Below are 10,266 nucleotides of genomic sequence, written 5' to 3' on the forward strand. Positions count from 1 at the left end.
TAGATTATATTCCCTTTCTCACACAGAAAAACCCCTTTATAATATTAAATTGAAATACCACAATACAGCTAAAATCCTATTTGAGGAACATAGTAGCCTAAGTAACATGGACTAAACAATCTAACCACCTGTTGGGAAGCCCATCACTGCTGAAACCAGGTCCTGTAAGGCAAGCTTTGTGAGCAGGATAAAAGTCCCTGTAAAGCAGGCTGGGCACTTTGAAAGAAATATGGTGTATTACATTTTTTTGATAACATGCATGAATCAGTCAGTGTCCTGAAAGAAGCAGTCTTTCTTAACTCACTGATTTAAAGCAAGAAAGACCCAATATGCACACTTACTTATTCAGACAGCTCATCTTGAGGCAAGATCCATGAGTAAGTGTTTGCAAGAGTAAGTCTGAAACACAATTCATAGATTGTGCTGGGTTTACAACTAAATACACTATATGTCAACAGCTTAAATAAAAACTCTGAAACTTCACATTTCTCAGTAACAATATTAAGCTCAGCAAAAGTTTTCAAATGAAAAAAAATCACATGCAGCAAATATGCTTGATCTCAAAGTACAGGTTCTCGGCATCATACCTAAACAATGCATTACCATCACCTCTCTTCTCTCTACAGATTCCTGCAGGGGATTTCATTTATAAATCATATAAAATGTTTATAATTAATCATCCTTTTAAAAAGAATACCAGAAACCTTAACAGAGTTCATAACAAACTATCAGGCAGAGAACTATCTAATACCTATAAATGATATTTAGATGCAAGACACAAATGGTGGATAGAACCACATACATTTATCTTCCACTTAGCCACCTCTGACTGCAAAGGCACAGTTCTGTGACCAAGTAGCCAGGTAGACTAGGAGGTCATAGGCTAAAATATTTTTACTTTGCCAATTGCCATCCTCCTGTAGATTCTCTCCTCTCTCTATCCCAGTTCCTTCTTTGCTTCTCATCATAAGTATAAATATAATCCTAGCTCTAATTTTAAGGCACAAGAACCAGACTATGAAGACTGGCAATGCTCAGTGCAAATACTTTCCCAGCTCTATTACTGTATGCCTTGGGTGTAAATCAATAGCCATAGGAAAACAACAGCAGATATCACTTAGAGAAACTCTTTTGCAGTTTTTGCAGCTTCTGTTTTGTTCCTTCAATAGAGTAGTAAAGTATTGCTGCTGTTCAATGGAGACAACAATAAGAGAGGATGGGAGCTGTCTGGAGCAGTAGTTACCACCAAACTGTGAACAGCCATTGGCAAAATGAAAGAAATTTCAGCTCCTCCAAAATACTTTTTCCCTCCAGCCTGTTGTTTTTTGTTTGTTTGTTTGTTTGTTTGTTTGTTTGTTTTACTTTACTCAGAATCCAGTATGCTCTCCAAAACTTCATTTTCCTATCATCTTACAGAGTTTTTAAAATTCCTAAAACGTCATGCCTGTAGCAGTAGTAGCAGTGCCTCCGTGAAGAGTGCTAGGATTATACAAAAGGAATTATACAATGGAGGTCACAGTTAACATAATCAACATTACCTAATTAGACATGGGATATTTTATGTGTCAGCAAATTTGTTTTTTAAGAGCTCCTAACAACCAATCATCTAGTTTAAATTCCAACTCAAAGTAAAATGCTATGTTGATTATTGTTAAAAAATAACTTTCTGGCTACTTATTAAATAGAAATTGAATGATTTATTCGTAAACCAAAAAGTATTGTCACACAAGACAGAATCCAATTAAAATGGCATTTTTTTTTCCATATCCTTTTGCAATGACCATGTATCAAATTTTCCATATATAAAATACCTAGTGATATATATATTTTTCAAGTGGTACAGCTAGCTAAATGGTAATTCTAGTTCAATGGTAACTTCTGAACAAATTTGGTACACTTTATTATAATAATTTTTGAAAAACAGTTACAATTTAAAATATTATTATGGACACTTCAAGCACTAAGATCAAACATTCAGTGAAATATTTCAGACTTTGCCCTTTGCTTTTCAAAAGTGCACTGACTACATATGTAGTCGGTTTCATGACATATTATTTTAGTCATTAAAATGTAGGACTTGAAATCCCTATCCATTTCAAGTGACAATCTGATCTAAAACTTACTTTGGCTACAACATTGTGTTTCAGTCTGAATATATAGTGTCCTTTTCCAAAAGAATTTGTTACTCCCCTGGTGATGCATGATAGCTATTGTATAATCTTGCACTGCCCCCAAAAAGAGAGGCTATAGAATCCAGCCTATACAAGCAGAGATTTATGAAGTGGCAAATATTTGCTTGAGACAATTGCTGACCTCAAAGGAACATCTTCAGGAGAACAGGCATGCTGAGCGTTGCCATATGATTCACACAAGGATTAGCTCTGAACAAAAGCTGCAGCAACTTTGTATTTAGAAGAAACTTGGATTCAGGTACATACTCTCAGCATGACTCCATGTGAAATTTAAATCCAGAGATCATTAATTTTGACACTGTCAGAATGCAAAAGGAAAAGGAGACATTAGCCTTTTTAAGAAAAAAATTTTAAAAAGGTGTTTTAGGAACCTTCTGCAGATCTCTGTCTTACTCAGCTCACTGTCTGTCTGCCCTTAAGCAGGAATCTAATCCTTGACTCAGTGCCATTGGGTATGTGTTTCTGATATGTTTCTGGGGAAGGCAAGTTTAGACTTTAAGTTCATACTTAACTTCAAGACACTCCTTCAAAAGGCACTCCAGACTTTCAATGCTTACTACTATGGAATGAACTTGATGTGAATCAAACATGAGGTGATCCTTAAAACATGGGCATGAAGATGACACTAAAGAAGGACACAAAATCAGCGAAGACTTTTACAGATCTTGGCTTTACCTTTTTAGATCAAAAATAAATATTTCTAGAAACAGAGAAGAAAGGATAATGAAGTCATAAAACATATTTATCGTTTATTTTTAAGACCATGCCACATTTTTAATTTTTTTTATTATTATTTTTTTTCCTGCAACTGTCCCAGGAAATGCACTAGAATCTGAAGGATAAACCCATGAGTACTTCTATTAAAATTAAGAATATCTTCCACATAGTGATAGTACAAAAACACATTTATGTACTTTCTTAAGATGGTGCTGAAAGTATAGCAAGAGAAAGGAAAATAAAGGATTCTATGCACTGAATGTAAGAATAAGAGAAAGGAAGTAAGAATAGGCAACATCTACAAACAAAAACAGATAAAGAAGTAAAATCAGCTTTTCATATGATGGGAAAAAAACCAAACTCCACAAACCCCATGACTTAAGAATTAATAGAAGCAAGTGATGGCAAATGAGGGTGTGAGGAAGTCATACCGATTCTCCTTAGGGCTGTCCATAAGGAATCTATTGATAGCATCCAAGTAGAGAGAAGAAACATTCAGTCTTTCCATATGTATGATATCTGTGAATTTAAAAAGGACTTCAAGACACAGGAGGCCTGGTTAGCAACGCGAAGGTATGAAGGCACTAGATTTAGTTCACCTTAAAAGCCAGGTTGCTCTTGTGGTTCTTTGGAGAGTTTGTCTTCTCATCAACATGCAACAAGCTAAACCCATTGCTGCAGTGTTTTTAGAACTGCTGTAACCTATGTCAGCAGGAGTACGCTAGCATATACTACCATAACAATTACATTTTGCTCAGTGATACAACATGACTAAAAATGATGTTAGCATAGTGAAAGATTTGGGATGCTTTGTCTACTTTCAGGGCCTCCATCTATATACACAACAAGCTGGGATATTAGTTCCATGGACTCATCATCTCTCTAGCTATGGTACAAAGTTTGCCATGTAGAGGTACCCAGAATCAGTACTTAAATGATACAAGAATCAAGACTAGCTACTTTGCTGAACAGCCGCTACAGACTGTATATGGTAACTAGTGTTGGCTTCTTAAATCTTTTAAGGCTCTGAAAATTCCAGACCAATTCCAGGATTAGAAACAGATGTGTAAGAGCCATTCACAATTCCTAGGTTTTCTAGCTCTCCCTAGAAAAGATTCTGAAAAGTTTTTACAGAAGAGGATGCCCTCTGTCTACTTGCACATGATAACAATGTATTTCAGCAATGGATCAGGTGAATCTTGACAGATCGCTGGGGGCAATATCACACCAGAATATCACACCAGTCCTTGTTTCAGAACTATGATATAAAGTCATGATCTATGCATGAACTAATATATTATTTACTTTTTAACCAGAGGTATCTTGGAGGAGTTATGGCTGCTGCCTTTTTAATGAATAAATCAGACTGAAAAAAAGAATTACTCACATTTTAAGCATTGCCTTTTACTTAGTGTTGAAAAATCATAAGCATATAAAAATGGTAGAATCCTGAAATTTAATCTATATGCGATTATCCTTACTAAAAGCATGAAACTTATCCAAACTCTTGGCTGCCAGCTGCATAAATAAGCTTCTCTTAACTCTTCCTATAGGCCAATTATCATTCATTTGTTTAATCTTTAAGACTAACATCCACTTTTTCTCAGTTTCAGCTTACTCTATATATGTATCCGATATGTGAAGCAATGAGGAATTGACATAGATGGTAGTAGCAATCTAATCCACCTCTACATCAAATCCTTACTTCCAGTTCTAAGACATATAGCTCTTTTGTAGATTGTTAGAGTTCTTGTTATCTACTTAGTTTGTGGGTGAAGTGATCCCTTCGTATTACTTCCTTGTCTTCAGATTTCTGGGAAGGCTTCGTTTATGTTCACAGTGTACTTCAAATGCTTAGATGAAAGGCACAGTAGAACTACTAATAGCAGTACAAACATTAAATCTGAAGTAACTCAAAGTGCCTCTCAGTGGCTTATTCATACAAAATCACTAATAGCAGGTCTGGCAAAAGAACTGACATTTTTGTTTACCAGAATGAAAATTTTCTACCCAAAAAAATAGGGTAAGTGACCAACAATGGAATTGTAGAACTAGACACCAAATGGAGGTGGGGGAAACCAGAACATCAATCTGTAATAACTTAAAATCTTTTCTTAAAAAAACTAAAAGGATGATACAAAGGATGCTCTTCACCTGTAACAAGTTTTACATACTGAACTATAATTTGGAACTCAGACACTGCCTGCTAAATGTAAAATATTTTAATTCTGTACTTTAGCTAGTATAACTGATTTGTGCAGAAGTACTGTTTGAAGTAGTGCATAAAAGGAGGGAAACAAAAACACAGAGAGAAAAGAGAAACAATTACTTTCAATTATACTACATTATTGCCTTCATCATTACTCAGACACAAAAGCTAACATTGTTCTTAAAAGTGCAAACATGGCAATTCTCTCTTTAAATTGGAGCTAAGAGACAAATTGTAAATGATCATGCAAAAGGGAGTGTTATGACCATTTGAAGCTGTGCTCATTTAGGAAATGCTCAGTGGTACTAGGTGCTGTACAAGTACATAGCAAGTGGTACACAGATGATTAGCATTGCCAAGGAATAGGAAAAGTATTATGAGAACATGATTGACATGACTGTGGATAGCTGATGCATGACAATTCTGCAGTGACTGCACATGTAGTTGCCAATAACTATTTTTTTCCTGCAGTAATCACATTTGAAATTAGAGCAACTAAGTTGCCTGTAGTGGTAAATGCATTCAATGCGACATTAGGAGATTCATCTGTAGGTGTGGAAAAAAAGGAAGCCTGCATCCAAATGATCAGTATGCAGCACTGTTTGTCAAAATATGAATTCAAATGCCTGAAATTTATTTCAAATGTGATGAAAAATTGTGAGCAGAGGAGACAAATTCATCCCTTATGTGAGTATCCCACAAAATAACTGGCTTAAAATTGGATGAATTCATATGTCTCTTTTTAGGTAAAATGATTGCAAACTTACGGAGTTTGTGCACTAAGCTTTTCAACTGACATTGACAAGAGCTCTTGTAATATATAACACCTCAGGGACAGCAGAACAAGTGTTTACTTCAAAACACTCAGATTAATCTCCATTATTTTATAATATGCTGGACTTCATTGAAACACAGCTACAACTTTACCAATGCTACAGCTATTTTGAGGGAAATGAACTGCTCTATTTCTGTAATTTATACACCATCGTACACATTTTTTGATGCATATGCACATATCTCCTGTATCTGTAGATATTGCACCATGAAGAAAAGCAACTTGATCGATCTACAGAAAAGTTTAGTTAAATCTTCAATAAAAGAGGAATACTTTATCTCAGATTCTGCACACATTATCATTAACTTCAAAAGCAAATATAATTTTGCCAAGCAATAGGGTATATTTCTACAGTAGTTCACAGTCCTTTCAACATCCTCATGGTGTATCATCTCCATTTAGTGGATGGGGAAGGAAAACAGACAGGTGAGGTGACACGTCCAGGACTATAAAGGAAGTCAGTAGCATCCTAAGGACTAGAACCCAGTTGTGCTAATGTTTTAAAGCCCTGAATTGCTAAATGCAGACATAGGATCAAAATGGTAAACAAGGTAAACATCACATTAGAACCCCTCTTTCAAACATACATGCCTACTGGTAAGTGCTGGACGCTTCTGGTTGCCAGCCAGTAAACTTTCCCCCTCCACAGCATGAACTCTGATTGTGTGCCAGTTCACTTACCCATGATTATCATTTTTTTCTGTCTGATGAGCGTGGAACAATTGCCTTTCGAGCACTGGTTAGCTAGAGACGGAAGAACCGTTTGCCTCCAGCCCAGCTGTCGGAGTCTCCATGCAAGATGCTGTGCAAAATGTTGAGTTAAAAGAAAACACGAGTAGGGGGAAAAGAGAGCTCTCTGAGAACCTCCACATGGTTCCTGTTGCTAAGGGAACCACTCCCTTTGTCTGCATAGGTTAAGAACGGCTGCTTCGTTTGGAGTCTGTCTCTTAAGTACCGAAAACAGCACAACAATTTCAGGAAGAAAAAACCCTCTGGAGTATCTTAGGACCAGAGCAAAAAATGAAGATGCCTAGGAACTCTTACATTAAAATCAGCTATTAATAGTTGATTTGGGGTGATTCCAGGGAGGCTGTAGATCTCATCTGTGCCATCTGATGGGACGATATACCACAGCAGACAGTTTAATTTAGTTATTGTAATCAGCTATTGGGATTAAGGTAGCTGATTACAGCAAGATAGATCAAGAAACCAGATACAATTTACTACAGCAAATGGAAGGAGATCAACAGCAACAAATATAATCATTTAATAGGTACTCACGACAGACTATAGAAGAGAGATGCCTTTACTTTCATAGGCTCCTATGAAAATCCAAGCCAGAATGCTTAACTTTGTTCTTGGTGATTTCTCTCTTTCTCTGCTGCCTCTCTTCCCCTTGGGCCAGCACTGCACTGTCTCTGTGTTCCTGAACCCCAAATATTTAAGAATTTACCTTCTGTACAGGCCATTGGTCTCAGTCTGATTCAGCATATGGAGCTGGGAATCCCTGTTTTGTATCTGTGTCCCTCCTTGGTTTTAAGAAATATATCAGGATGCATGCTTCTAGATAAAGGTGAGTTTGGGCTCATATAACAATAAGATCTAATAGAAATTGTTCTGAAGGTTATTATATTGGGAAGACAAACACCTGGAATCTAATCTCAAACTTTCTGTTTACATTCAGAAAATCAGCCTTTGTATGAAAACATACAGTAGAATATGCATTACATAAAAACAATCTCTCTCTCTTTGAGGTGACATGAAAAACAGTATCCCAAAACACTGTGACTGTTTTCTTTTTCTGTACAGTTACTTGTTTTTATCTTAATATTATGGGGTAGAAATTGCCAAAGACCTGGATCCAGATCCAGATTTTCAAGCATGGACTCAGTCCCTAACACATCCAGAGAACAATCAGAAAAATTCGTAAGGTCATGTCTGAATGAGCAGACAAACGTTCAACATCAGAAATGATGCACTTCTGTATGGAAATCAAATTTTTCTCATTCCACCAGAGAGCAGCTGTGAGTGCCTGCAACAGTGGAGAGAGGTCAGAACTAGTTCAGTCTTACTGTAAAGAGCCACACTTCACTTTATGGAAGGTAGTTCCTGAGGAAAGGCAGTGCCAGTGTTCTTCTATTTTCAGGAGAGTTGTTTTTTTTCCCCTCAGTCAGACTGTTGCTCTTAGAGAACACTAGTCAGATAACAGTACAAGGCGTCTTCGCTTACACACCACAGTCCAACACTGATTCTTTGACATAAAGGCCTGAAGAATTCAGCTGTCACTTCATTGCACATGTTGAATTGTATTTACAACATGATATGTGTTGCTCCCCCCCCCCCCCGCCTTTTTCCTCTCACCCCAATGACTCAAATAAAGCAGTCGAGATTGCTTTGTAGAGAGGCCTTTCTACTCTCCTTTGCAAAAAGATTAGGAGATTAGAGAGGGCAATGAAGAGTTCAGTTTAGGGACATCAGAAAACAGCCATTAATATGCATGTTTCTGTTGCATCATTTTTAATAAGGAACAATTCATGTGAAACCAGTTTAAAAGCTTATGATTTTATTAATTCTAAAAACCCCTTTCAGAGGGTTAATTTGAATTGCTTGATCCTGTATGTAGACATACAAATATCCCATTTTCATCTCCTTATTGCTAGACTGTTGCCAAGGTTAATGCAAGCAAAGAATATTAGGATTCTGTGCAGCCACAGTAAGGGAGATGACAGCTTTTAGGTCTGAAAAAGTTTCAGCCAACACACTTTTTACTCACTTCCTTCTATTATTAATACTTGAGTATTTTGCTGATCAATCCCATTTTATTGATTCAGAATAAAAGGGCTTTGGGAGAAATTTCAGATCACATTGAAATTTTATGAAAGACCCAAGGACAGTATCAATTCAGGTCTACTACACAATGCCCTCTACAAAAAGGAACCACCCCTTTTTTTTTTCCCCTTATTTTGACTAAGAAATAAATTTTATCTGTTTAATAGCAGTTTTAGCGTCTTATACAGGAAAGATATCCCCTTGCTTTGAAGAACGTTTAACATTTTCCTTTTATTACAAAAGCAAGAGTTTTCTGGTGGATTGGTAGTTGGTCTGAAACTTGATGACCACAACACCATTTTACACAGAAGTGGAATTCTACTCAGGAACTTTTTTTGATGAAATAGTAAGAAGTTTATCTATTACTATAAATCCAAGCTTCTCAAAAGCTCAATTGAGAAATTAACTGCTTCAAGTACTGATCTCCTAAAGAGTCTGACTTTGTTATGCTAATCCAAGGTATTAAGAATAATCAGAAAAGGAATTCATTAATGGCTACTTGAATCAACTGCTTTTTGTCTCAGACGTGAACACATCCCCCTGGTCAGAAATTACCTAACACAGTGTGATTGAAGTTTATTTATTTACTTACATATAACAAGCAACTGAGCAGTTTGCAGTGCATGAAATGAGGCTATGGAAAAGTACACTACAGTGCTCTTGCTTCAGGGACTTCTCAGACAGAATTTCAGTATATATGCCTATTTTCTGTTCATTATTCAGCAAAAGACATTGAAACTCACTGCCCCGTTAGTCCCCAGACTGAAGTTAGTGACCAAGACAGGATTGCATGACTTATTTAATGTGTCCTAAGAGGAATTTTTAAAATAAATATTTAGAAAACTCTAAAAATATCATCTTGTTTTGTTGAGTATGCAAACACCTTACCTGTTACAAATATAGACCTTGTTATGCAATGAAAAAGAGATGCAGAAGGAACTGCTGATAGCCTCAATGACAAGAGTGCAACATGCAGTTGCACAGGAACCAGAATTTCCCTTACGAGGAATTTTTTTTCATATTCCCCAATTTTTTCAGTTACAACTTGGAATGAAAATTCCAACATGAGAAATTTTCCATAGGAGGGTCATATTTAAAAGACCCTCTATGTAAAAAAAAAAACAAAAAAAAACAAAAAAAAAACTTTACTTTGAATGAACTGACATGGATTTAAATGACCTGTGAGAGTATGTGTATGGTTGTATGTGCATGTATAAGGTTTCTTGTCCACTTTCGGGAGCCCAGACTCCCATCCTTTGTGGCAGTCTGCCAAACAGGCCAAGAACGTGAAGAAACTTGACTTTCTGGCTCTATTCCAGGTGAGATGCCGGGGAGCTGAGAGCTGGGAAAAGCGGGCGAGCTGGCAGGAAACCAAGCACATTTCCATCAAAAATTTCATTGGAATAGACATTTTCATGCAACGTGTTAGGTTTTGGTGAACTGGCATTAGCTGAGAGAAAAATGTTCCACTGGAAAGTTTCCAA

General features: G+C 36.6%; 1 protein-coding gene across 2 annotated transcripts in view; it reads right to left on the reverse strand.

Annotated features, from left to right (window-relative positions):
- ANKFN1 (ankyrin repeat and fibronectin type III domain containing 1) overlaps nucleotides 1-6,805 on the reverse strand; it is a 103,457-nt gene extending 96,652 nt beyond the window's left edge. For both annotated transcript variants that reach the window (XM_084492518.1, XM_084492517.1), the window contains exon 1: nucleotides 6,635-6,805. The gene's annotated coding sequence lies outside the window, so the exon portion shown is untranslated. The remainder of the gene's footprint in view (nucleotides 1-6,634) is intronic.
- Between the last annotated feature and the right edge of the window lie 3,461 nt (nucleotides 6,806-10,266).

This window comes from Aythya ferina (genome assembly GCF_964211825.1).
Source record: "Aythya ferina genome assembly, chromosome: 18".
Taxonomy (NCBI): domain Eukaryota; kingdom Metazoa; phylum Chordata; class Aves; order Anseriformes; family Anatidae; genus Aythya; species Aythya ferina.